Here is a 27371-nt window from a genome sequence, read left to right on the forward strand (position 1 = left end):
GCGACCGGGAGTCGAGGCGGGGAGGCGGCGGGCGGTTAGCGGCGTGTGCGCCGGGGCCCCGCCAGGGGGCGCCGCGGCGCCGGGAGCGGCCCCCCGCGGGGGACGGTTGCGCCCGTCAGGGGCGGCTGGGGGCCGGGGGCGGCGGGGGCAGCGCGGGCGGCGGCGCCCTACGGCGGGGCGGGCGGCGGGAGCCCGCCGGGCGCTGTCCATGGTGCGGCGGCGGGGGGCAGCGGGCGGGCGAGGCCGGGCAAACTTTGCCGTCCGCGGCCGGCGGCTCTCGGAGCGGGCCGTTTTCAGGCTGGAGTTGCCATGGTTGCCTGCGGCCGGCAGCACGCGCCGCCGGTTAGGGCAGCGCGGGGCGCCGATGAGCCGGGGCGCGGGGCCTCCCCGCAGGCCGCCGCCGCTGGCTGCGAACCCGGCTGCGGCGGGGGAGGCTCGGCCGGCCGGCCGGCACAGGGTGAGCGCCAAGCGCCCGGAGCCGCCCGGGGCTGCTTGTGGGAGCGGAGCGCCGCTCTGCCCATCAGCCGTGTAGCGGGGCTGGCGGTCCGTGGCTCTCCTGCCCGCCGCTCTATTGTTCCTTGCACGGCAGCGGACGATCCCTTCGCTGTAAAACCTCGGGCAGGGAGCGACTTCGGCGAATGGAACGGCTCTTCATTTGTAGACTAGGCAGCGGCGCTGTTTATTTCGCGTGCAGGCGAATGCAAGACTCTCAAGGTGCTGCTAAAAGCTTTAGAAAAACAACCCGAAGGTCTGAACCGAGGGGAGGGTGGCTACACAGCAGCACCAGACCCCAGTTCGGAGCCGCAACCAAAAGCTATTAAAGTCAGGAGGAATCCTTTCCCTGACATAAGAGGGTGTGCATACAGACCTTCCAGCTCCTATCACAGTTTTCAGTACTCCTTCTGAAAGGCAAGCTTTCCTTCTAGGTGGACCTGGGCTGCTCCCCATCATGGCTGGAAACTGGCTGTAACAGGAAAGTGCCAGTGTAGAAGGAGCGTTATCAAAAGAATGAATCACGTAACTGCTCAGGCTTCTTGTCCCGCTGTTGTTCCTGTCTTGCTCTCATTTTGTGTTGTCTTCCCAAATTTTGTTGTTACAGCTTTAGGGCCACTAGCCTAAGTGCGCAGTAGCTCAGACAACTGGAATAGCAAGACATCCCTCAAAATTTGTGATAAAAGGTGTGGGAAATCTCTAGCCTCGCTGTGTGGTGAGTCAGGTGGTTGGAGGCTGGGGTCCTCTTGGAGCTGCTGATCTGGGCTCCGACGGCTGCTCTTGGTTTCGCAGAGCCCGAGCGACGCAGAACAGACAGGATGATTTAGGATTCCCTTTGTTCTGGAGAGGAACCCTTCACTTAGCCAGGCTCCTAAAGCCCGACAATGCTAATCTCTTTTTACAAATATTCCCAGAGCAGTATTTTATACTGTTAGTGTTAATTGTTATGTAGTTATTATACAGTTTGTACAGGCTAGGTAAGAGAAAGCTGATTAATTCTATGCTGGCATTGTGAATAATGTGGAACAAATACTTCGTTTGAATTTTACCTTCTTCCACTACCCATCGTACTCCTTTGCTTACAAGGAGGGGGAGTGCAGAGATGGTCAAGATTTGAAATTAAGGTCAAATTTATTAAAGGTCAAAATGACCTTGGGGATTGTGGATACAAGGTATTCGAGCCTTGTTTCTTTTTCATACCTAATTCTGTGGCTGCCCAAGGGCTGAATCAGGGCTTGAGTGTTGGTCTACGCTGGCAGCCTGTTCTGTGCTGCACGTTCCTGAGCTGTCCATTGCAGACTGACCTCCGTGTGAATTAGGGGCCACATGTGCTAAATTCCTCTGCTGTACATGAGAACTAGAGTGGTGCCAAGAGAAGTTAAACTAAACTAACTTCAGCTTAAAAATGATAAAATTTGTAATCCCTAATTCTTAGGCAACACCTCAGGGCTAATGAAGGCTGCATGAAGAGCTGTCTGAGAAAGGGAATCTCCTTTTAGGCAAAAGGAACAAGAAATAAAAAGAAACACAATTGCAGCCCTCACTTTGGATCATGAGTGCCCAGATCCTACTTTAGGCATCCTGTTGGAGCACCTTCCTCACTGAGTTCGTGGATCAGGTCCTTAGCATGTCTTGGAAAAACAGTAGTCATGTAGGCAACCAACAGTTAAAATTAATTTCATGCCATGACTCTCTAGGCTGGAGTATGAAACCTCAGTGTCGATTGCTTTGTGTCCTCTTTATTCTCTGCTGTTCCAGAGGATTTTCTACCATTTGTGACTTAGCATCCCCTTTTTGCTTTTATATCTGTTGGAAAGGGAAGATAAAATAGGGAGAAACCCCTGGTTTTCTATTGTTCCGCCTGTCACCTGATTTTATGGCCAGCAAGAGGAAGCCTAACATTCGGGACCTCTCTGACTTTGCTGTCCCTAGATGCAGTTGATGTTTCATTGATTGCTTCAAAAATAAATTAAGCTGGAGAGGACTGGGCCACTGAGATAGAAAGCTGAAACGCTTGCACAGGGTTTAGTATAGGTCAACAGCTCAGTGTTAAATCCACACTTTCCCTTTGGATCAAATTTTCCAGTGCCATCTGCGCTCATAAAGGAGCAATAAGTAGAAGAGTTGTTTCAGATGTCTCAGAAGCATAGTAAAAACCTGGATTTTGTTGCCAGAGACAGACGAAATAATGTCTTTGCCCTTTCTTTTGGGGGCGTACTGAATTTCAACTCTAACGTGGAGAAAATGGATCTGTGAGGATGGGTGGAATAGGTGAAATGTTAGTGTCTCGGTGGAGCTGCTCTTGAGCTGTGTGTGTGAGGTGGGCTTTCCCTATGCTGAGCCCTTGGCTCCTCATGTGAGCTGATCTTTCCGGGGAGCTTGCCTGCTCCCTGTGCTTCAGTTACTGAGACAGGGTGAAGTCCTTCAGGCAGTGATGACCTGAAGCCAGCAGTAGTATGCAGGTGCTGGCAGTCCTGTGGCTTCAAGAGTGGCACAATGATGCTCTGTGCAACCTCCTCTGCACTTTTGCTCACTAGTGCAGAGGCACATCTTAGGCAGATGACCCTCCATGTGTTCCTCAGGTCTCTGCTGTAGTCCGTGGAGGAAAGCAGAGTCGCTTGGGCTAAGTGAGGTCTGGCGCTGTATGCATCAGAGCTGTGCAGTATGGAAGAAGAGAACACCACGGGGAAGGACGGGCAGTAGCAAGATACTGCTAGCCTGCTGCTTTCAGTCACTCTCTGCTGAACCTGGAGCCTAGCTCAGCAGCTCTTACTGAGTGCTCCTGCTAGGGAGCAGCCTAGACCTCTCTGCCTGCCCCCCCCCCTTCCTGGCCCCTCCAGCTACATATGTCCAACCTGTTCTTCACAAAGGGAGTGCTTGCTAAAATCCTCGGAGTACTAGTGACGTCGAGGTTTCCTAATTATCCTAATGCCTTATTTGAGATGCTTTACAGGAGTTTCATCCTTCCAGAGAGTGTGCCCCCCTTTCCTGTCTCTACACACTCTCTCTTCAGACTTGAGAAATACGATGGCTGTATGTACAGAGTTTCCTGGCCACCACTGCTTTTCCTCCCTCTTCAAGCTGTTCAAAATAGTTAAAGATGACATGGGCATTTCCAAGTACTTTCTGGCTTGTATGAATACACGTTTCTAAGAACACCATTGCGTAGTATCTGGGTGCTGCAGCTGGATGTATAGCTAATGTCAGCTGAGGTTGGTCCACTTGATTTCATTCCACGTGAAAGATCCGATTCTTCCATATGCCCCTCACTTGTCACTCAGTTTCTTGTTAGTAAGAAAATACTAATGCATATATAAGCAGGAAGAAAATACTTGAGTTTTTTTTCCTGTTTTTACATACCTCCTCCTTCCCAGTCGTTCAAATAAAATAGATTGGCATCCTAGTTAATAGAGACAAGCTGTCTATTAGACGTTGCAGGAAGGCAGTAACAGAGTTGAGAGAGGAGAGACTATATTTCCAGGCAACGGAAGGAAAGACAATTCTCCAAACCTCAGCATTCTTGTCTCTTTGGACTTGTTTCTCTCAGCTTCTCTTGTGAGATGACCTACCTGTCTTAATTGACCATCTTAGGAGCTAATTTATTCAGCCTTGACAGTCTTTCGCCAGATCAGTAAGGTATATATTAGATATAAATTATCATTTGCATCTGCTTGTATTATCTTTTTGAATATCAGCTCTGTGTATCTTGTTCATATTCACTAGGGAAAACAAATTCACATGTCAAATACTGCTGGAGTTATTTCTTTAGGCAAGATGTACCCACACTTGGAAATTAATGGAAATCAAACACACCAACAAGAAATTAGTATTTCGGGACAACAAAAAGAAGAAATTAGTATGGGCAGAATATACTGAAAATCCAGGCTGGGCTAAATAAAGTGTGTAATGAAGATGAAATTCTATGCTACTTCTGTTTTTATTATATATCATTTAATGTTCTCAGGTGGTTTTTGGCTCTGATGCTCAGTAATCAGTAGCTGCTCTTGTAGGTACAAATGAGGAGGGAAAGGGAACAGCCTTGCTTGGTAATGCTCTGTTTAATTCATAAGGTAGTTAGGAGGGACATATATACCTTGACAGGTACAGAGCAGTGCTGCATCTTGCTATCAATTTTATTCACCAGATGTCTGAGCAGAATGAAAGCTTTATTTTTAACCAAGTTGTCATTGTCTGGTCTTTACAACTTGTTGGGCAGAACTGCACACACTGGGACAATTTGGGCTACTGGGAGTGGGTGGCACCATAGCTCTGCTGGGGGGAAGAAGTGCCCTTTTGGTATTTTTAGTTGCTCAGAGATTGTCTTCAAATAGTATATAGCACTGTCGGTCAAAGACTACATTTCAGGGTTGAAGTAATAATGAGATTTTCCTTATTCAGCTATTTTAGAAGCTCTACTATTTTGGCTACCCTTGGGGAATATAAAACACGTTAGCAGTTAAATCCATGACAACAGATAACTTACTTAAGCATTAGATTTAGCCAAGCTAACTTGCAGGCAATTTAACTAGGTAAGAAAGACACAGGCCACCCTGACATGAGGGAGCACTGAATAAATCCTTGCTCCAAACACAGCAGAGTAGGGGCTTGAATAGGGGTCTCTGGCCTTTGGGAGAAACAGGACAGACAGGCAGTTGGAGATTTCTGCTAGAGCTTCCGCAGGCTGTAACTGGGGTGGGTTTAAGTGGATTTTAGTGGATTTTTAGTGAATTTCAGTGCCTGGAGGTGTTTCAGTGCCTAAAAGATTGCATGATATGCAAGTGAGGATTTCGATGGGACATAAGCGTTGGTTTTGAAGGACTAAAGATAAGAGGATTTCCTGCCTTTACCTAAGCACTCCTATTTGCTAAAGAGTTCATCTTTCCCATCACTGCTTCTGGTGGTTTTTTTCTGTGACTCAGCTGATTAGCAGTAGGATCCATCTTTGCCAACAGTGTCTATGATGCTGTTGTGGTTTAACCCCAGCCAGCAACTCAGCACCACGCAGCCGCTTCCCCTTCCCCATTCCTAGTGGGGTGGGGAGGAGGAAAAAAAAGTAAAACTTGTGGGTTGAGATAAGAACAGTTTAATAACTGAAGTAAAATATAATACACTACTAACTAATAATAATAATATAATAATAATAATTGTAATGAAAAGGAATATAACAAAAAAAAAGAAATAACACCGAAGAAAAGACAAGTGATGCACAATGCAATTGCTTGCCACCTGCTGACTGATGCCTGAGCAGCGATCTGCACCTCCCGGCCAGCTCCCCCCTGTTTATATACTGGGCATGACGTTCTATGGTATGGAATACCCCTTTGGCTAGTTCGGGTCAGCTGTCCTGGCCATGCTCCCTCCCAGCTTCTTGTACACCTGCTTGCTGGCAGAGCATGGGAAACTGAAAAATCCTTGACTTAAGATAAGCGCTACTTAGCAACAACTAAAACATCAGAGTGTTATCAACATTATTCTCACACTAAATCCAAAAGACAGCACTGTACCAGCTACTAAGAAGAAAATTAACTCTGTCCCAGCCGAAACCAGGACAGATGCAAATACGGACCAGAACAGGGCTGATATTTCCCAATGCTTGAAAAGACTTGAAACAGTAGCAAGGGAATAAAGCAGACCAAGGCGATGAAGCTGAGGCTTCAGGCTTGGTGGTTGTGTGTGCTGTTGCAGGCAATAGATGATGGAAGGGCAATTCATTCTGCTCTGCAACGCAAACTAGGATGTTTAAAAGGTAGGCTGGTATTTCTGCAGTTTTGGAGGTCTTAAGTTGGAAGTGTCATTGTGGTATAAATAAATGTTAATGGGCTGTCTCAAATGTATCTACGATCTATTTAAAATCTCTGTCCTAAAATTTATTTTCTTAAGATTCCAGAGTAAAATTCTGTGAAGTTGGGCAATAAGGAGCCAAAATCTAATGGAAAGTCAGTGAGGTTTATGTATCGAAGTCCCTGGGTTCACTTTTGAAAATGGGATTTAAACACCTGATGTGCTTTCAACTGTCTTTCTTACTGGTCATATTTTTATCTGCTACCTCTGTTGGTAAGCAGAGGGGAGAGCAAGGTGTAAATGGCATGGGGAGGAAAAATTAGAGAGTGAGTGATTGTTCACTGTCTCTGTCAGCAGAAGAACTGGGGCCATCAAATGAAACCATCAGGCCCCAGATTCAGAGCAGAAGGATGTGCTCCTCGTTTAGCTGTGCAACTCCTTGCCATTGGGCGTTGTGGGGAGCACAAGTTTCCATGGATTCAAAAAACAAGCAGGCAAATTCAGGAAGAATACTTCAAAAGCCCCTGAGTACTAAATTAACACCGCTGGCTCAGAAAGCCCTTGACCTGCAGCTCCCCAGCAGCTGGAAAGTATTCTTGGGAGCCGCATTACACAATTATTCTGGTTGTGAGAGTCTTCCCAAGGCATCCACTGTTGGCCACTGTTTCAGCCAAGATACAGGCATGGATTTAATGTGAGCCAGTATGCTCCTTACAGTCCAGCACCACAGAACTGAGGTTTGTTTTCTCCTGCGTTGCTTGTGAAATATTGAACCTATTAGAGTCATACTGTTGATTAAGCAGGTCAGCTGAGAAATGTTTTATGAGTCTATGTCGCCTCAGAGAATGTGTGCATAACTTAAGATTGAAGCAGTGGCAAAACAAATGGAGGAAGATTAAGATGTCTTAAACACGTTGACTTCATTGAACTAAAACCAGAAGGATTTTTTTAAAGTCATTTCTTGTGTTTGTGACTCCCATTCAGGGCAATGGTAGGTTAGAGTGGCTGGTTGCGTGTTTGTCGACAGCTTGCCTGCGCCAGGACCGACATTTCTCTGTCTTCATGTTCTGAGGTGGGGACAAAGCAGATTCCAGCACAAAAGACACAAAAAAAGGACAGTTAATATCTGTTCCTCTATATGTTCCCCACTGCTGGAATGTTGTCCTGGTGAGAAGACAATAAAATCTTAACTTTAAAAAATGTATTTGGAAAAAATCTCCAGACAGACATGGAAAAAAAAGGGACAGATGAGCTGATTGACCTTTTTGGTTGTGAGGAAAGGAGGGAAATTTTGCCTCCTTTAACAAAGATGATTTCCAGGTCTGCCCAGTGATAAAACTGCAATTTCCAAAGGGTTTTTCATTTCCATTGTTTGGGGTGTGGCTGTGCTGGATTGAGCAGTCAAATAAATGGAGTTAATATGTTCACCTTGGTATGAATTCCTGGTAAGTAAGCCACATGTGACTATTTTTTCCTGTCAGCCCTTCCTGCAGTAGTTAGCAATTAGTGCAAAAATGGATTTCTTCAGTCTGCTGCTTTACCACGTAGCAGAGGTACATTTAGAAATTGGCATCAATGGTTTGTGTTTTGGTCTCCACGGCTCCCTGTTTCCTCTGAGAGAAGCGGTGAGTCCTGCTCAGGTGAGCATGCGGCCGGTGTGTCCACCCAGTGCACCAAACACGCCTCTTCCAAATAATTTAGCTGAGATTGAGCGAATATGGGTATTTCCTGGACCGACCAGATCATTTGATATTAGATTGTGTGTAGTTTGATGACGACTGAGGACTCCTTAAGTTGTAATATCCAACTAACTGATGCAGCATCGTGACTGCTTTGTGGTGGGACTTCTAGGCCAAATATCCCAAATGTTTCAGACCAGCAGATTATTGTGAACTGTTAACCCCTGTAAAGCTATATTAATAGTTTTTCAGTTGGAAACTGTTACACATTTCTGGTCTGTGCACCATTTTCTGAAGCCTCAGCGATGGTTTGCAAACAGCACCAAGCATTCAACGTACCTCCTCCTTGCTGCCTGACGAGTAATTTCCATCTTCTAGAGGATAAGTGGCACCCATCTGTAGTACTTGGTACGATGATGCCTCCCCTGAAACAGGGCTTACGGCTCAGTGGCTTGGGCTTTGGGCTTGGTTAAATAGGTACGCTGTTTTCACTGGGCTGTTGACCTGACGTGGGATTTTTTTAGGCAAATTTGTTTGATCTTTTTCTGCTACAGTCCGTCTTGGGCATGTTGTTGGTGAAGAAACCTTTTCTCTCATTGAAGAGTAAGAAAGAATTCCAAAAATCTTTGATAGTTGCCTGTTGTAAGGTGAAAAATGGCTAGGGCTCACCTTTTCTGCCCTACTACAACATCTGTGCATGCCCTGACAGATCTCATGTGGCTTTAGGACTTATAAAATGAGGACACTGGCTCTTCGGTCACTGGTTTCCTGCTTCTGAACAATTGATCTTAAGCTATTGTGTTTAATGTAGTAGAGCCCGACCTTGAATGCCAGAAACCATTATAAAAGGAATTGCTTCACTGGCCCATATTATTTTTGTCAAAGCTGTTTTTAATAGAAAATAAGGTTTTGATTTAAAAAAAAAAAACACAGAAAATATATTTCTGCTGAAAATACTGATTTTTCCCTGAAAAACTAACCTCTAGTTGAAAAAAATGTTCTATTACATGTTCTCTTTGTCTTTTTGTCTTTTTCAGCTTATTTCTGGGCAGATGAATAAACACACTTTTTAATGCATTTCAGTTATCTTGGTTTTTGTCAAGATATATTTTCAGGTAACACAATTAATTAAAACTCCATTAACTGTTTGAAAAGGACATAGCCCCTAGTGGCAAGCCTTTGGTACTGGCCTACTTGAGTTAATGAGTGCAAATGGATGTATGATACATATTGACTTGCTCAAAAATAAAGGGGGATTTTTGTCCTTTTTCTTGCTTTTTTATGTATAAAGGAAGCCTGAAGAGATACTCTTTCCGTTGCTCTTTACCATTTAGATTCAGTCAATTCAGGTCTTCCTGAGAGCTAGATTGCAGGGCTATTTTATTTTATTTTATTCTCTTCTGTTCTATTTTGTTTTATGTTGTTGAAAGCAGGGCTGGTTGTACAGTCTTGGGATGCCTTCTCAGCAAATGGACTCCCTCTGACCTTTAGTAAGAAAGAATTGGGACAACTTTTCTAAGCTTTTTGCTATTTGCATCCACTCTCAGCAAAGGTATAACCGTGCCCAGCCTTGCAGCTGAGAAGCTGTGTCCAGCCTCAGAGGCTTTTTTCCTTCTGCAGCCAGACCGACCTGTTCCCATCCCCTGCCATTCCCTTCCCACTGGAGCAGCCAGTCGCTGAGGATGCTTGTTGCGGCCGTGGGAAAGCTCAGGTAGACCGAGTTGTTTTTCCGAACTGCTTTGCAACACAAAGAAAACTTTTCAGAGAGGGCTGCTTTCACCACCGCTCGCTGCTGCCAGGTCAGCTACTGGTCCGGGCAAACTGGGCTTTTGTGGCTTGCAGAGCACCTGCACGGGAAGGCAGCTGAACACAGAGATTACCTTGATGAGGGAAGGGAGCAGGAAAAAGGTCCTTCTGCGAAGCGGTAAGTGTTATATTATATGAATAAAGTTTGATTTTTTTAATTACTGGGAGAAGTGTAACCAGAGAGCTTTCTAGGCTGTAACCCTGAGTGCCATCATTGCAGAAACTATGTAGAATGAGTTGAGGGTATGCAGAATAAAATGTCCCCGGCTTTGCGTGATACTAGAAGCCACAGTTTCCTGACAGTTATTTATCATTCCTCCTTTTAATGTGTGATCCAAAAGGGTTTTTTTCATCCAAGAGGATTTTTTAACTTAGCCCTACAACAGGTGACTTCTTTTAACTACTGTTTTCAGATCCTAAAAAGTAGGAGTGCAGCTTTAGCAAGCAAGAATGTGAATCTACATACGTAATACTCTGGTAATTCACACATGTTGGGAGAAAAACAACAGATTTATATCCTAATACCCTGGCATACCAGTTCTAGAGGGAGTGAGTAGTTCTAGTGGGAGTAAGTAGTCAAGACTTTTGTACTTGGCACTTCTGCTGCCAGACTCTACAGAAATTGGAATAATTCAAGAAAAAGATGAAGTTACTTTTATTCAGTACGTCTCTTACAGAAATACAGCAATGGTGGAGAATAAAGGAACTTCAAATCACTGGTAGAGGACAGTAATCTAATGTAAATCCCCAGGCAGGTTAAGTTAATGTATTCTCGGCATGGTGCCCGGAGTAGGATAGGGGGGAAGGGATGGGAAGGGATGAATCAGCTCTGATGTTTTGCAAGATCCTGCCTTCTAGTTCAATATTGTCTTGTTTTCTTTGCCTGAATTTGTTCCTGACAGGTGGTGACAGAATGTTTTCATTAAAGAAAGGCAGATACCTTCCTAGAATGGCAGAAATCATATAAAGTCTCCTGTGACAAACTAGTATTCAGACTTACAAGTAGCCAGATTCTCTTCACCAGTTCTTTAGACCTTTGAAATTCCTCATCGCTGCCTAAAATCCCTTTTTTCTGGGCCCCAATATCCAGCAGCGCAAGGACGAGAGCACACAGCTTATACAGCTTGCTGCCTGCCCCTGCCCAGAGGGAGAACGGCTGCCTGCAGGAGGCCTGGTCGGCCGCAGCGAGGTTGAGCCTTTTCCCTCCGCAGCCCTCACACAGCGGTCGCGCTGACCTCCAGGTGGGCTCGGGGCAGTACCAGCGCGCATCCCGACGTATTTTAGCGCTGCCTGACATTGAATTACAGGTCAGCTATGGCATTCTTTTGCCAGAGCCTCTGAGGTTAGGGTGCAGTTTTAAAACTACTGTCAAGAGAGGGTAAGCTGGTGCTTTGACAAGCTGGGCATAAGAAGCACTCCCATCACAACACTGCTGTAAGAATAACACGTTATTAGCACTTGCAAAGGGTGCTTGTGCCTCCTTTGTAAGCGGCTGGTGGAGCTGGGGTAGATCCTGATGCTCAGGGAACAAACACGTGAAGTTTGAATCTCGACCATCCAGGTGGGGTAGCTGTGCCTCACCTCGTATGTCCTCGAGAGCTGGTCGCTCAAGTTTGTTGGAGCCTGCGCCGCCTGCTCTGGTTTCCCAGTTGTGGTTCCCCAGTGAATTTGAATGAGAATGTGGGTCACTGTCAGACTGCAGCACGACATGGACAGAGGAGAACATGACTGTACCTGAGCAGGGTGGACAGTCAACAAGGTAGCTACTATTTCCATCTCAGGGGCAGGGACTGTGTGTGGACCAGGTCTCCGTGTATAGAGCAGGAAAGGAGAGAGGAAGAAGAGCTGCCTGATGAACCAAGCGCTGTCGTCATGAGTCTTAGCAAAGCCGAGTGTGCTGGAGGCGGTTTTTAATTGCTGTTTCTGGTGTGCTGAACCGCCACCTCCAGAATAGCCTGCCTGTAACAAGTGTCCAGGTGTTCAGTCTGGGTTTACTGTTCTCTATGGTAACTAAATTTAGACAGAATGTTATTTAGAAATGAAAGACACAAATCACTAAATCAGAGGGAAGCATGGCATTGAATCAAATGAGGAAAAAGTAATACCTTCCCCAAGCTAAATAACAATCAGTTCATTTGTTCCTTGCTTCTGGAGCCTATTTTGATTTCATAAGCACATTTTCTTCCTTGGCACTGCAGCTGTAGGGATTTTGAAAGTATATGTGTGTTCTCAAAATTTTTGCTGTGCCTGAGATCAGCATTGTTAACTTTACTCATCTGAGTGTTTGGTTCAGTCCCCTGGGCCTATACAGTGATCAGCTTTGGCTGTCCCACAGGGCAGATTTTGACAAACAGCTTTAGAGATACTAGTAGGGGGTGGTAGAAGGGGAGAGATACTCACCACAGGGCTAAGTGTGCATTAAAAACCTATTGCCTCAATGTACCTTTATGTTTGTAGGACTTCTCATCTTCACAGTGCTTATAAGCATTAACGAATCCTCATGACACCACTATGAAGTGAAGTAGATAGATATGTATTATCACTACGGTACATGAGAGGGCAAGAGATAGATAAAATTTTCTTGTGTAAGGCTTGCCAAAGAAGCCAAGGGGAAAACCAGTAGTTTTAAATTACTGTCTTATCCAAGACAACTAGAATTTGTCTTTCTAAGACACTGCATTGTAAAAGCATACACTTGTGTAGGCACATGCATCAGTGCTCTCCTGAATAAAGAAATGTTCCTAAACTAGCGCTTGGGAAACCAGTGCAGCTTTGAAATAGCTGAATGATTCTGCAGGGAAGAGCTGTCAGGTTTTTATATCTGTTATTGAGCTTACTAAGGTTTTTCATCCTAATAGGGTTTAAGATTAGAGCTTGTTTAGCAATTTTAGACTTTTCTCATGTGATTTCTCCTTCCCTCAGTTTGAGAAGGAGGATGGAGGAGAGGGAAAGGGACAGCACCTCCAGAATATGTGAGGAGTGGTGCTTCGGTCCCCCGAGCAGTGGATGGGAGGAGAGAGAGCAGCTGAAGGAGGTGGCTCGGGGCTGAGGATGCCTGGCAGGGCTGTGGTCATGAAACTCCAGCTAAGGGAGGAGGCATTGGTGGGACCTTCAGGGGCTCTTCTGCTAGTTCTGCTGGAGCATCCTTGGCTGGGCTCTGTAGGTCCTGGGCTTTGTCTGCTCCTACTGCCTGTTATTCTCGCCCTTTGTAGGCAAAGCCTTTTCAGCGTAGTTCCACCCTTGCTGCATCCACCTCCTCCCATCTGTATTTGTTCTCTGCTCCTAGCAGCTCCTTGGCAACCTGCCGCACGAGATGTAATCTGCAGCCTCACTTAGAGAATTACTCTGCTCTGACCTCCTCTGTATTGCAGACTACTTCTGCTTCATAGGGCTTAATCCTGCAAAGAGCTAAACTCAACTTAAACTAGGCACCCTTAGCTGAGACTGCCTTCCCCCAGGTGGATTTATGGTTAAGAGCAGCACATGTGGAAGTACATTAACCACTACAGGGTAGAAATCAGTATGATGAATTAAATTTTTCAAGTGAAGTCTGTAAACTAGTTCTAGCTGTATAAAATCACTTTTTTGGGGGAAGATCTGCTTTCACGAATAAAAAGTTAAGGTAAAAATGAAAGCCTATTCAGTATTACTGATTTTAAAACACTGTAATGTATTTCTTTTACAGGTAGCACTAATGTTTTCTGATCAGTGGTCACTGAACGTCATTCAAGATTTTTTTTTATATAGCATAAATCTAGAGATGCATTGGGAGTAACATCTTGTAAGACAAATACTTAGGTATAGTGAAGAACTAGGACACAGATAATTATGTTTCTGATCAAATTAAGTTTCTGCATACTGAAATAACCACGAAACGACACTTCTGAGGCATTTTAAATGGCATAAAACTCACCAGCTGTATCCCTGCTGATTCTAATGCTCATTGCAACCCGCGTGCTCTGAGCTCTACAGCCTGACACTGTGACTTGTTCACAGAAAGGCTGACCGGGTTCATTTGCTCGCAGTAACATCGTTTCAGAAGCTGTAAAGGCCATTTTTTCTGTACCTTGGGTTGCTCCATGATAACCTCTTTATTTTCTGCAGGCACTTCCCTTTCTGCTCTTCTTCCAAAGGAGGTGCTCCCACAAACGCTGCCTGCCACCTTCGATCATACTGCTGTTCTCTTGGGGTCCATCCACCAGTGCCGCATCCTTTCCCCAGCAGGCTCTGCAGCTCTGGCTTGCCTTAGCCCTGGTCCCTGTCTCCTGCTATGTGATGTTCATGTAGCTCTTCCCGTTTCCCTCATGGCTACTCTGTTATCCCCTTCTCTGGCTGTCGGTGCTGCTCTGTCTTTTCTGCAGTCAGTGGGCTGAGGCAGGTACCAGGTTTTCTTCTCCCTCTCCTTTCACTGAATCCCACTTCTTTCCCGAAAGCCCCCTCAGAGCCACTGCCTTTGCATGGCGTTGCCCTGTGACTAGGTCTTCATGTACAGGTCTCTCTCAGCTATCTTACACTGCTAGGATGCTTTTCAGATAATGAGGTATGAAAGAGCAACGCAGTTTACTCAAAGAGCTGGATTAGATTCATGTATCACCTGTAAACCTGTCTTCCTGAAAACAGAGCAGAAGCTGATGTCCCAATTTTCGCTAATGCTATATTTTGAGAATTTTTCTGTTAGCCGGTGGGACATGCTGCTGCTTGGGAACCAGGCTCCTGTGATGCTTTGGCAGTTGTGAAACTCCCTATGCTTTCCGTGAGCTCTTCCCAAGAAGACGGGCTGATTGATTAGGAAAGTGTTTGGTTTCCCCCTAGACTTTGATTGTGTGTCATGTGGGTTTTGTTTCCCTTTTTAAGAACGCCAGGCAGATACTGGTAATGGTGATTAGTGAGTCTGATGCCTCAGTACTGTTGTGTACTTCTGCATTTGAGGTAAACACATGGGAATTAACTCATGCTGAGGAGTTCTGCGTAGTCCGTCACCAGTATATAAAAAAGGGAGTATGTGAACTCATATGCTGAGCTCACTCTGTTTAAGTATCCTGCATTGCTACAACAGACTAAGAATTAGTATCTGCATGTCACATTTTCGTAGTACTAGTTTAAACTAATTGAGCTGTGTATGATTTGCCTTCTGGACTCTCACTCCTGCTAAAAACAACTGATGATCAGTGCCAGTGTAAGTTAGACATGAGTAAAACGCTGTTCAGCTAAACAGCTTGAATAACGTAACAAATGGTGCCATTTTGCATGCCTATTCAGAGTGCAGAAAATCAATCTGCTTCCAAAGCTGGAGCCCTGCCACTTGATTTGTGGGTTTCTAGCGGTTTCAGACTTAAAGCCCAGTTTACCTTATAGTTAGCACAGTCACGCTGTCCAGTCATGAGCATATAGACTGCACAGATTATGTTCAGGAAGTACATTGTGGAAATACAGATGGGTCTGTTTAATGAGGTACAAAACCTGTTTTGCATGAAATGTATAAACCTCAATTATCCATACGCCACAAGGGACAAAGGATAATTTTGATAATCAAGCTTTCAGAAAATGGCAGAAATATTGAATATGATAAGCATTAAGCATCATGACCTCATCTGGCATAACACAAGGCTTGCATAATTGAAGTGCTTCTGTATTGGATTCAAAGAGTGTAATAATACTTAATGTTTGGGCTCCAGTTCGGTAACTGCTATTAGTATCCAACTCAAAAAGATCTGTAAGAGCCAAGTAGGTCCAAGTGCTTCTTACTGCCACTGGTAGTCTTCAGTTAGCTATTATTTGGGATAGAAAAGGAGCATTTGATAGCCTGCTTCTCGAAGAAAGCCAATGTGCCGTTTTTACACAGTGTATTTGCTGACTCAAAAAAAAATATTAGTGGGCTTAATTTTTTCTGAAAGTTGTATTTTAAAGAGAAATCCTTTTCTTTTTGTTAAGGTTTGGAGCTCAGAATGTTTTGGAATATTTTTCTTGCTCATTTAGAGTAAATCCCACTTCATTTGAATTAATTACTGCTCCTATGGTGATATTTGAAATAAAGACAATCTTGGATGCTCAAAAGAGGGAAAAAAAAGACTAAAACGCATCATATGAGTCTTACTGATAGAATCTTATTAACTCTGCATGCTGATATTCACAAGTTCCTCCATCCTCCTGCCTCCCACTATTGCTGCCTTTTGGTTTTTAAATGCGTGGAGGGTTTTTCAGACAACTTCGGTAGAGGTGAGCTTCACATTACCTTACCAGAGTGGTAAGGATCAACTCAAAATCATCTGAGCTGCTACACTCTGAAGAGATCTATGTGTACATTCTTGGTATGAATTAGCATATTCTCCTATTTGAAATAGCAGTAAGTTTATAGTAAATGAGGACATCCTCATGTTGATATGGGTGGACTGTTTTGGTGGCTCTCCAGCTGTTTTACTTGACTGCTTTGCATTCTGCCAGACTGTGTATGAGTGTGTCTTCTGCTCCATGGGCAGAATGAATAGATGAATCCAAACAGATAGATGCATGAATGAATGGATGTTGTTTGGCTGTTGAGATGCAGCCTGGGTCAATTCACTGGCAATTGCACGTCCTGAAGTCAGTCTGTAGCTGACACTGCTTTGTTATTCCACTGTGCAGTGTGCTTGGAAAGGGGTCTGTGGCCCATCCATTGTCTCACTGGTTTTTTGAACACTTTAATCCACTGGCTGAAAGGATACCAGTGCAAGGTCACTACTGGGATGTAATGCTGGATCAAAAGTACCTGTAAGAAAGAAAATAAGGCTAGGCTCAGGTAGTTTTGCTCTCTGTCCCTAATGTGTTCTTCTGCATAGCATGTGGTAGCTGGAGGTGCGCAAGCCATACTTTGTGGTAGAGACTGCAAAAATAACAGTGGTTTAGGACCTTGCATGTTCATAGTAAAGGGCTGCCCCAAAGCCGAGGAGTTCTTTGTGGTGCAGGAGACCAGGTGGATGCAGAAGATCAAGGGGGACCTGAACTCATGGCCTTGCTATTTTCAGATCAGTTGGGCTCCTACATGACAACCATGCAGAAGGTTCTTCAGTCGGTGAGCATTTATCTTCTGACCCATTTCTTTTCCTTGTGCTATGAATAACTGGCACTGTACACCAACACACAACCAGCATCTCATTCTCTGTGTGTGCACGGGATATTTGGAGATTCAGTAGAGTCATTATCTTTGTGTTTGAGAAGATTTGTTAAGAATCACAGTCTTGCGCTATTCTCTCCCAGACTGTCATAATCTCCTCCCTTCTTATAGCTGGCTTTAGGTCCCTTTCGCCATTCATTTAACGTGGTGCCAGCTCTACCGTGTTGTTTTACAACAGCAAATCAGGGAATCTCTGTAGCGCATTTTCCCATAACCACTATTCGTTTCCTCTGACTCCGCTTGCAAAGCCTGCTTTCCCAAACTCTCTCCCAGTCTTGTCCTGTACATTAGAAGTGAAACAGAAAATTACTTCTTAGAAGTGTCTTTGTTGGCTGTTAATGTGGCACAGAAAAAGAGCAGAATCTTTATGATGCTACATGCCAGAGGACAGTCAGTTGTACGAAGTGGGGGTGTGTTAGACACACAAACATACATTTTGAAGTAGGAGGTGCAGTGCTTGAACGAAAGTATCTGAGACGTTTTGTTTTTCAGGACAAAACTTAGCAATTTAAGAGTAAATAATATATGTGAAAGTACATATGCCGATTATGTTAACCCTCACTATATCACTGAGATTTCTGTAGGAGGACTTTATTCACTTGATTTCAGTGGGAACTTGGTGTGTTCTTGTGGAGTATAGAAAATGTCAGGGAAAATATTTGGAGGTAATGTTTCAAAGCAGTGCCACCTTATGGTTCATTTCAGAATAGGAACATGTGGCCTCCCATCCATGCAAAACATCGTGTGTATCTGGCTGGGCTCTCTAACTTTCTTAAATGGTCACCTTCTGTGTTTCTGATCACAGGGGTCAGTGATGGCCTATACCTATCACTATCAGGACTAATTGCAGAGAAACAAATGCAATTATTAGCCTGCTTCTCAAAGAAGAGCCGTTCCCTCTGTACAATTAACCGTCCCATTGCTCACATGGGAAAAAAATCCTGCCCCAAGTCCTTCCCTCCCAGACTGCTTGCAGAGGTGCATGTGCAGTTACTGTCTAGGGCTCCCATTTCTGCTGAGATGTTGCGCTCCAACCCAATGTCACAATCTATAATCTTGGTAGCTGCAGCTCATATTCATCATACCTACCCCTGCGGTCCTGTCATTCATGCCACGGTAAATAATTGCCGACTGGCCAACAGCAGGAGGAAAGGCTCTGAAGTTCTGCAGCACTGTTGCTCACCTAGATCCCTGATGCCGAAGCGGCTTGGCTTTCATGGGCCTGGATGTGACCCTGCACCCAGGGAAGATGATCTTAGAAAAATCCTTGCAGAGGAAACTGGTCTTCTCGGTCTCTTCCTGCTCTTGTTCCAGTTTCTGACAGGACTAGCTGCTGCCTGGTTGCCAAAAGCTTGTCAGAGCTGCTTGGTTGTGTGGCTGCACTGAATGCTTCTGAGATGCAATGCAATTACGTGTTGACATATGCTCATGTGTTAATTACAGCTACTGGTACAGCTTGGAGACCTCTTTTGTCTGCAGTAGCCATAATAGTTTGCAAATAATTCTGGCTAGCCTGTGAGAGAAGGGTCACTGAATTACAGGAGAAAAATCCTGCGGATGCTTTAATTAAATTCTAGATTTAAAAGTAGCAGTTTCTTCCAACAACCGCAATGCGTAAGTCCCAGAAGTGGGATTAAGGAAGATGGGATTCCTCACTACCCTGCTGAATGCAGAGGAAATCCATTTCTTGGGGAAATTACTATTTGAACTGGAATGAGAAGTGGCACAGGGATGGATGTGGGGGGAGCAGCTGGGACTAACGCTCAGCTGTTACTGCACTGCTGCTCAGTGCATTTTACACAACCATCACCACCGTCGTCCTCAGTGTTGACCCGCCACCAGTTGCAATGGGGTTAAAATAAAATAGGAGCAGTTAGCTAGGCTTCGACTCTTTCTGTTGGACTAGTTTGTTCATATACAGCCCTTTCTTCTTCCTTTTAGGCACAGAGACGCTACACAGGAGCTTTACTGAGCGTTGTGCAGAGATGGCCAGCCCAGAACGACTGCTAAATGCCCTCAGATTCCAGCAGCAGTCGCATTTATTGTGGAAGACAGTAAAGCTTAGTAATGAAAATCTCATCATTAACATTAGCTTAAATATAGCTGCTGCTATGAATTTAGCTCGTTCACAAAGGTGTGTATGTTAAGTCCTGTGGCTACAGAGAACACTGTGGAAACTCAGTTTCCTATGGTCTTGAGCCTTTTCATTCATAAACTTTTAAATTATACTATTTTCTGTTCTCACCATGTATCCTATAAAATTCCCATCCTTTCTTATACAGCCTTTCTTCTGCCAAATATTTTGACGGTTATGTGCAGGCTGCCTCATTTGACTGATTTGGCCAACTAAATCAAAACCTTGGCCTTCCCTCACTCTGGTGTTATAAAGTACACAGAGAGCTTAGCATGTTTGAGATCTCCAGTATCTGTCTGATTGGTCTGAAATCAACATTAAAAGTTTATTACAGACATATACACAGACTGATCCTGGAAATCTCATTTCCGTAGGGAACCAGGCTAACTAAACCAAGTCAAAAGTATGGAAATTACAACCAATGTAAGATGAAAAAAATGAAAATGATTAGAATATAGAGATACAAGAAAACAGTCCGGAAATGAAGGCGATGCTACACTAGCTGCCTTGTAAAAGCATCTGAAACCCTTCACATCACTGCCTTCCATGCTTTAAGGAATATTGCAAACTTTACTTCTGAATGTCTTAACTCACAGACTTGGGTCAGGTTCTTCTTGGGAATAGATGGTTACAGCTTTGCTGACGGCAGTTTCAATGCCAGAACCACGCTGAACACCAGCCGAGGGTGAGCGCATTTTGGAACAATTTTGCAATGTACCTTGAATTGTGTATTTCCAAATCACTCCAAAAGAACTGTGCTGCTTTGCCTCGGGGCATCCATAGCAACTTTAATGCGTGGTACTGGTTTGGCAGGCCTGTCTATGATTTACTCTTTTGCTTGACGTTATTTCTGTATAGTCAATATTTCCCTTTCACTGTAATAAAGCTTTTTTTATCAAACAGTGATTGTATGTGTTATAAAAAAGATTTATCCTAAATGAGACAACTCACCGACAGGGAACTTACCATGTTTCTCTGTGCCCTTGATATAATCTTTCAACAGCATCGTCTGTTCGTGGAGCATATTCTCATTCTGATGCATAATGGATTTATTGGTGTCACACAAACTATTGGATATCAAAATGATATATATCTGGGGAATTAAGTAACTGCAATGTTACTTGGTTTCTGGTTTCTGGTAGTTTCTCTTCTGAGCAGTTTCTGGTAAGTAATTTCAGTCCAGATTCAGGTGAATTTAGATGCATATGGTAGGTCATACAAAAATTCTGAAATATCTAAACACGCCTGTGAACGTGCATAGCCTGCCGTGACAACCTGGTATGCCAATTGCAAGGGCTAGATGTCAGAGCTCCCTGCTCCCTGATTGCAAGGGCTAGATGCCAGAGCTCCCTGCTCAACAGGCTTCTCTTGATGTAAACGGGAACCTTAGTCAGCCAGATAGGACCCTGTGACTCACAGGTATATAGTTCTGATCGCGTTCAGCAGCATGTATATGTTTGCATTTATGCACTCTCACTCTGCACTATTAGGTGAATGGTTTTACGCCTCCTGTTCTCTGTAAGAAAAGGGTTTAAGTTTTAGGAAAAAAGCTGACTTTCAAAAAATGACTATAATCTCACCAGAAGTGTGATATTAATGGAGTAATTGTTATAGCTTTGTTTTGAAGTCTCGTTTGACTTGTTAGCATTTTAAGTGTGTAAATTTATTTTGTTATATGTATTTTTGAGACAGCAGTTACTGGTTTGACTTTTTTAATAAACACATTTTATGGAGACAGAAGGTTATTTTTATAAAGTATTTCTTACCTTTAACATTACATTGCTGAATTTGAGAGACAAAGAAAGAAGCTTTTCAAAGATTCTGCCAGGTTTTTTAATGCCAGGTTTTCCTATATGAAAGAAAACATTCAGAAAGGATTCAGGATTAAATGAGTAGAGAAAGTGGTTTTTGGTTTGCTTGTGGAGACGCAGATTCCGAGGCTGTACGACCTCCCAAGTTCAGGAGGGCTCATAGTTGTAGCGAGACTCATGTTGTCGGCAAGGCATCGCTGGTGAGTGCTCTTCCACAAAGAGTCTTCTGGTGGTTTTCTTCTATCTTCCCTCACTCTCTCTACTTTTCTTACCTCAGAAAGAGGAGTCTTTTGTCCCTGTTGTTTGTTTTAACGTTCCCTGGCATCTAACTACGGTTTCAGGTATGAAGCGGCAACACACTAGTTTTCCAACCCTCTCATTGGTATTCATGGCCAGATTTAAAGATGGGCTGATCTTTACTTGCCTCCAACAGTATCCGCAGGCTTATAGCATCTCTGATTGTCAGCCTTGAAGGTTTGCTTACACTTGCATACAAGATCTCACCGCTGCATGTGTTGTTTTATTTCTCTACATTAGAAAATCTCTCAGCTTTGTGCAAGATGAGGAGACTGAAAACCGTGCCGTGTCTTGCTAGTGTTTTTTACATCTGCCAGGGCATAGTAATTTGTGACACCTAAACTGTGATCTGCTTCTAATTGCGCCACCAGTAAATACTCACAGCTTATTTGTACGCTGTTTACTTTTTAATGCATTTGAAGCCTTTGTATTGTTTTCACAGTTTTAACAGAGGATTGGTTTTTGGAAAATTTTATCTGTATCATAGAAAGAATCAGGCTGCTTTTCTCACCCTTTTTACCTCAAAGATGCACAAAGGTACAAGAACTTGTCCAAAGTGATTAAGCGTGCAATACAGAGAATGATGTACTATACATGCTTCTCATGTGAGGGCATTTTGTTTCAGAGTTACACCTCTTGGTGTATCCCCTGGAAAATTATTGTGGATGCTACAAGCTGTATGGAGAACATAGTGCTGCTAAAGGGCATGGGGTAATTAATGTTATGTAGGACTTCATGCTTGCATGGATCCTGCTGCAGGATCAATGTGTGATGTCAGTGTGAATCTGGGTGAGACGCTCAGCCTGTGAGGTGGAAATGGCAGGCTTAGGGTCTAAAATGCGATATAATGCTTTGTCTTCCAGTTTGTTTTTCTGAGGTCTGCAGTAAATGCTACTGCTTGAATGCTCTCCACTTGGTTTCCTCTTTCTTCGAGGCCCTGCGATGCTCAGCAGGAGTGCGTTAGGACGGAGAGCTTTGGGTAGCTTTCAGCCTCCTGCTCTGTTGCATCCTTCTAACACAGCGCTGCAAGAGAAAAAGAAAAGGAATTGTTTAAAAGAGAGATCACACTAGGAGCTAGGCTTCCTGCAAGAGACACGTTAACCCCATCTCCTTGCAGAAACCGAGCCTGTCTTGTCCTGTGTCCTAAATTCCTTGTATACAAAATGACTTTAAGCTGCCACAAACTCTGCATCTGCCGATACGATCAGTCCCATTTGTTCTTGTGCACTCAGTTTTCTGAGGTTTGGATTTTGTACAGATGTTGCACTCTGAATCCAAAGCTTACAGAATGCTGTGAGGTACCCAATGACTTCAGTGGGCTCTGGGGCCACTCCTAGATCCTAACTTCACCGATGCCTTTCAAAGGACCAAATGATTAGATGGAGTTTTGAAACAGGTAAATCAGCAGGCTCTCCGTGGAAGGTACAACATACGAGCCCTTCTGCTTCACCTGTTCTGAAAGTTATTGCCTCCCCTCAGATTAAGGTATGTGATTTTATACCGAAACTAGTCTGTGATGTGAGACTGTAATACAACTTTCTACTGTCTATAGATATATAGAGCATACTATGTGTAGACATATAATTGCAGTAAGACCGTGGTTACCCAAAGAGCCACAGAAGTCAAATGGAGTAATTTTTTCTGCCATCTCTAATGTGGTTTTGGATTAACCCCTTGCAAGGGACAAAGGCTCATGGTGTTCTTACGGGCAGGTTCCTTGTGGACCTTCAGGAGACAGGGTCACTGCATCTGCTTTTCTGTGAACACTGCAGCTGGCAAACCTGTAGATCTGTGTAAGGTTTAACATGCTTAGAGGGAAAAATAAAGTTCAGATCTGCCTGTAGGCTGCCAGAAGAGACTACTGCCTTCAGCTGGCCAGGACAGTGTTTTCTAAGACTATGGGGGCTTTGAAATGGAGCTGGAATATTGGGAAACTCGTGGAGGGGGGCAGTTGTGCCTCTATCAGCTACAGTCAGTTCAGGCAGGTAGCATTTTGACTTCCAGAAAAATTCACTTGCTCAGGTTCTTGCCATGTGTCTAGCTCACCTGGGCTCACCATGTTGCTTATAGGCACTTGCTGGGCCCGTTTTCAGGGATGGATGGTAATATTCAGAGAGATGTGAATACAGATTTTCATTTAAAAGTGCCATGAACTTGTAAATTCATACTTTTTTAATTTTGAAAAAATAACAAAATCACATTTATTTGACAAAACAATAAGGATGCACAGACTGAGAAACCTGTGTGTTGTGTTTATAAAGGGAGACTAGAAAGTAGCTTCATTCACTGTAACCATCTCCTTTTCAGAAGAGCTAGCGTGCTAGTGAGCTGTAACTGTATAGCTTTGGCCTTGAAATTGGTAAGATAGCAAGTATTTGGTTTATTCTTGCTCAAGGACTTATCCAGTAGCACAGAATAAAACAGAGATTCTTATGGGGAAATGCAGCACTGTTCTCTGGATTTAGCAGTGGGATTTTATTGTATTCTTATGGCAGTTTTAGCTATGATCTGTTCAGATCCATGTCAAGACCTCCAATACCAAGGCTGTGTGACTAAGAAATTCAGATCCATCTCCTTACCAGCAGCAAGAGGTGGTGAGGTTTGAGCCCGGTTCTGTGTTTTTCCCGGTGTTCAGTGAAAGTTTGGGCCCTGGTTTTGTCTCATATTCAGATCTCACTTGCTGAGGACCATACCTAGGATCTGCCACCGCTGAGCCTGCCTCGCTCAGCCAGCCATGGAGAAAGCTGAAGCTGTGTGGGCGGTTGTGCTGATGCCCACTGGCCCCGGGCGCAGAGCACCATGCACCCACCACGCGTGCCACGTGCCTCCAGCGCCTGCCGTGCCGCGTGGCTTGGTCCTTCAGCGTGGGGCTCCCCTGCCGAAGTGCACGTGCCAAATTCGTTGCCAATGGGCTCCTCCACTGCCATGCCCCGCCACCCCTATGGCTGGGAGGGAGGCGCCTGGGGGAACGCCAGCATGAACGGCCTTCGGGAGGCATTTGTAAACCTTAGCTTGCATGTAGTCTCACCAGCCACAAGCCTGCTTCATCAAAAAAACCGTATTGCCCAGGTCTTGTCTTTAGAGCCTGAAGAGGGGCCGGTGCTCTGGAGTCATGACAGCCTCTGGTCTGCAGAGCAGCCTGGTAAGGAAGGCAGAGGGCTTGCAGTGGGTCTTTTCTAAACGTTACTGCTCTATGACTTCCAGGGGTGTTCATTGCAGTTTTCTGTGCATCATTTGCTCCCCCTCCCCTGCAAAAAAGAATGCCATTTAATGGACTCTGCACCGTATTTTGATATCCTTAAACATAAAACAATCTACAGAAATGGAAGAAGATCTGTTTACATTTAGCTAAGACTAAAACTAGTCATTTGAGTTTCACTTTGATGATGCAAAATTACGGGACCAAAAGTATGATAGAATAAATCTCCCAAGATCACCCAGTTCAAAGATTTATTTTATGTTGAACAGTATACGTCTTGTGAAAGATTTGTTGATTAGGGTTGTGTCTGAACCAGTCTCTCCAAGTTGTGGATCTAATCTCGCCTTAAGAGCATGAGGTTAAATAATTCTTTACACCTGCTCTTGCAGTTCAAGAGAGGCTGCTTCACTGTTGCTGTTTGATCTGATTTCAAGTTCTGCCACAATGCAAACAGTTATTTTTTTCCTACCTCTACTGAGGAGTCATGCAAATTTTTTTCAGCTACTGTTGCTTCATTTGAACAAAATAACAAGAAAACCTTCAGGTCCAATATTCCTTTCTGGAAAAATGTTCAAAGTCTACTAAATTATCAAATAAATCAGCACCTAGCAACAGATTGCTCAGGATACGTGTGGATGTGATGTGATTCAATAATAAACAACTTGGCAATACGTATACATTGCCAAATGTTTTTTCCTGTGCTACAAGATAGCAGTGCCAGCTTGGGATCTGAGCCTTTTGATTTTTTGTTTGTTTGTTGGAGTCACAGGTGGGCAGTGATTTTCATTTCAACCTGTTATTTTCTATAGCTAGCAAGGTTTCTGCACGATCTGGAAAGAGGAGCATCCTGCCAAATCGAGCTCCTGTTGTGTGGTAGCATCGGCAAGTCATAAGTAGAATTGGCTGGTGCGATGGTGCAGTGCCCAGTTGGGTGCTACTGGTTAACCACCAGCTGGCTCGAAGGGGAGGTGTTGATCGATCTCCTTGTTTACCATTGATAGTCAAGGATTTAAGATCTTGCGGAGGTGAAGAGCTAGAAAAGGGCTAGAAAGGTGTGGAAGATTCCTCCCTTCCCCTCCATTTTTCGTTTTGGCTGAAGGATATCACTACGGGCAGCAGCAGTGACCAGTCTGCCCAGGAAGAAGTGATGGCTGGGTTTGGTTTAGAAGGTGGATCTGACAGCTGAGGGGGCCACGAGCTGAGCTGAGCCTTACCCCAAATTTCCTCCATGACCCCTAAGGCACTCACGGGGTTTCACAGTCCCTCTTCCTCCGCAGCGGGAGAAGAACAGCTGCCGTCCTTGGAGGAGGGCTGGGAGGCTGCGCTCATTAGTGTTGGGAAAGCCCTATGAAATGCAAGTCAAAATACCATTTGTTGTTTTACACATTAGAATAATTCACAGCAAATACTTCCTTATGAAGAGGACAGCAGTTTATTTAAAGATGTGGTTTGCAGTCATGTTCTTGGGATGGTTTTAAAAGGACTTGCTTGTTCCTGTTGCCATATTTCTAAGAGTGATTTGGTGAACGAGAAAGAGGAAGCTCTGAAAGTGGCTGTGTAAAAATAGCCATCAAAGGCGCAAAATAAATTGAAAACCAGACAGTCCGTGCTATTCTTTGTTAGCATCTGTGCTCCAATAAACTTCGGAGTTGCTGCAACTATGGCAAGGAAAAATCGAACCAGAAGTGTGGTATTTGCTGTCTTTAACATGATGTTTCTTTCCCAAATGGTGGCTGACAGTAGCTGAAGCATTTTATTCCTCTGTACTATATGACTTAAATAGCCCTTTTTTAATCGTAAAGGGATTAGCTTCCATTTGTGCGTTTATCTTGGGTCTGTTTATTAGGTTTGTTATATCAAATGATCTAGAAGTAAAGGCTCAAACCCCTGAAGATACAGCACAGTATTAAACACAAAAAAATAGGAAGAAAATAAAGTTGCAGTATGTACCTCAGCATGTTTTTTATACTAGATGAAGTATTTGTATTTACAAGTGCAGGTACTAGTTTTACAAGATATGCAACATTATCAGTCCACACCATGGGGCCAAATACAAACATAAGGCTGGGGGAAAGAGAAGGGAAGGGGGACTGTGCGGTAGACTGGCATCCTTCCTCGTAAGACCAGGAGCGCACATCAGCTGAAGTAGTATTGCTTGAGGGTTGGTGCTGCCTGTGGTTATCTGGTGCCACTTTACCTTAGTTTAATTTCTTCAGGAAAAAAAAAATTAAGTGAATCAAATCTTTAAAGATATAAACTGGAACAGATTTTTTCCCAAGAGAAAAATCGGATTTAGTGGCACTATCATTCCATGTATATGAGACATTAGTCAGATGTTTTGTTCTGAAAAGCCAAGGTATCATTGCTTTTCTATAAAATCACCATATTTTTTTATTTTAAGTAAAATTAAAAGTTTTAAACAATACTGAATGATTTGGTGGAACTTGAGAATACTTTGAATTTTTTATTTTGCTAGGAATTTAGAAAATGCTTGTTTTCACTTTGTAACAGAGCCAAATAATCTTCTGGGGGGAAAAAAGAACAATATTAATCAGTTTTTCACTTACCAATGCCATCAAATGCTATGGGAGTGATAATTCTTTTTATTAACTCACTCCAACAGCAAAAGCTAGCACAGGGACATGCTTCTCTTGTCAGAGACCCAGCAGACAAATTTTAGGGGATTCTGTGACAGGTGAAGTCTCTCAGAGTCCTTCAGGATCAGTGCCCAGGGCTGGATTTTCTGAGAATCATCCCTGGCTTTCTGAAGAGCCTTTGGTTGACATCCTTAAGCAGAGGCCATCTAAGAAAATCAGGATGCGCAGTGTCCATGATTGCTGCATCACTGTTTATTTTCAGCTCTTCACGTTGTGTTAGTGGTTTCATTTCCTTTTGGTGAGCACTTTGCTCAGAAGCTACTGTTACTGTCATGCAAGTGACATCTGAATCAATTAAACCTAATTACAAATGAGCATCTAAAATGGCATTTCATCTTCAAAGGTGAAGCTTAGTGGGGTTTTGA

The 27371-nt window shown here is 43.9% G+C and overlaps 1 protein-coding gene across 1 annotated transcript in view; it reads left to right on the forward strand.

Annotated features, from left to right (window-relative positions):
• TMCC3 (transmembrane and coiled-coil domain family 3) overlaps window positions 1–27371 on the forward strand; it is a 144135-nt gene that overhangs the window by 113 nt on the left and 116651 nt on the right. The window lies entirely within an intron of this gene.

Source organism: Gymnogyps californianus, chromosome 1, assembly GCF_018139145.2.
Source record: "Gymnogyps californianus isolate 813 chromosome 1, ASM1813914v2, whole genome shotgun sequence".
NCBI classification, from domain to species: Eukaryota; Metazoa; Chordata; class Aves; order Accipitriformes; family Cathartidae; genus Gymnogyps; species Gymnogyps californianus.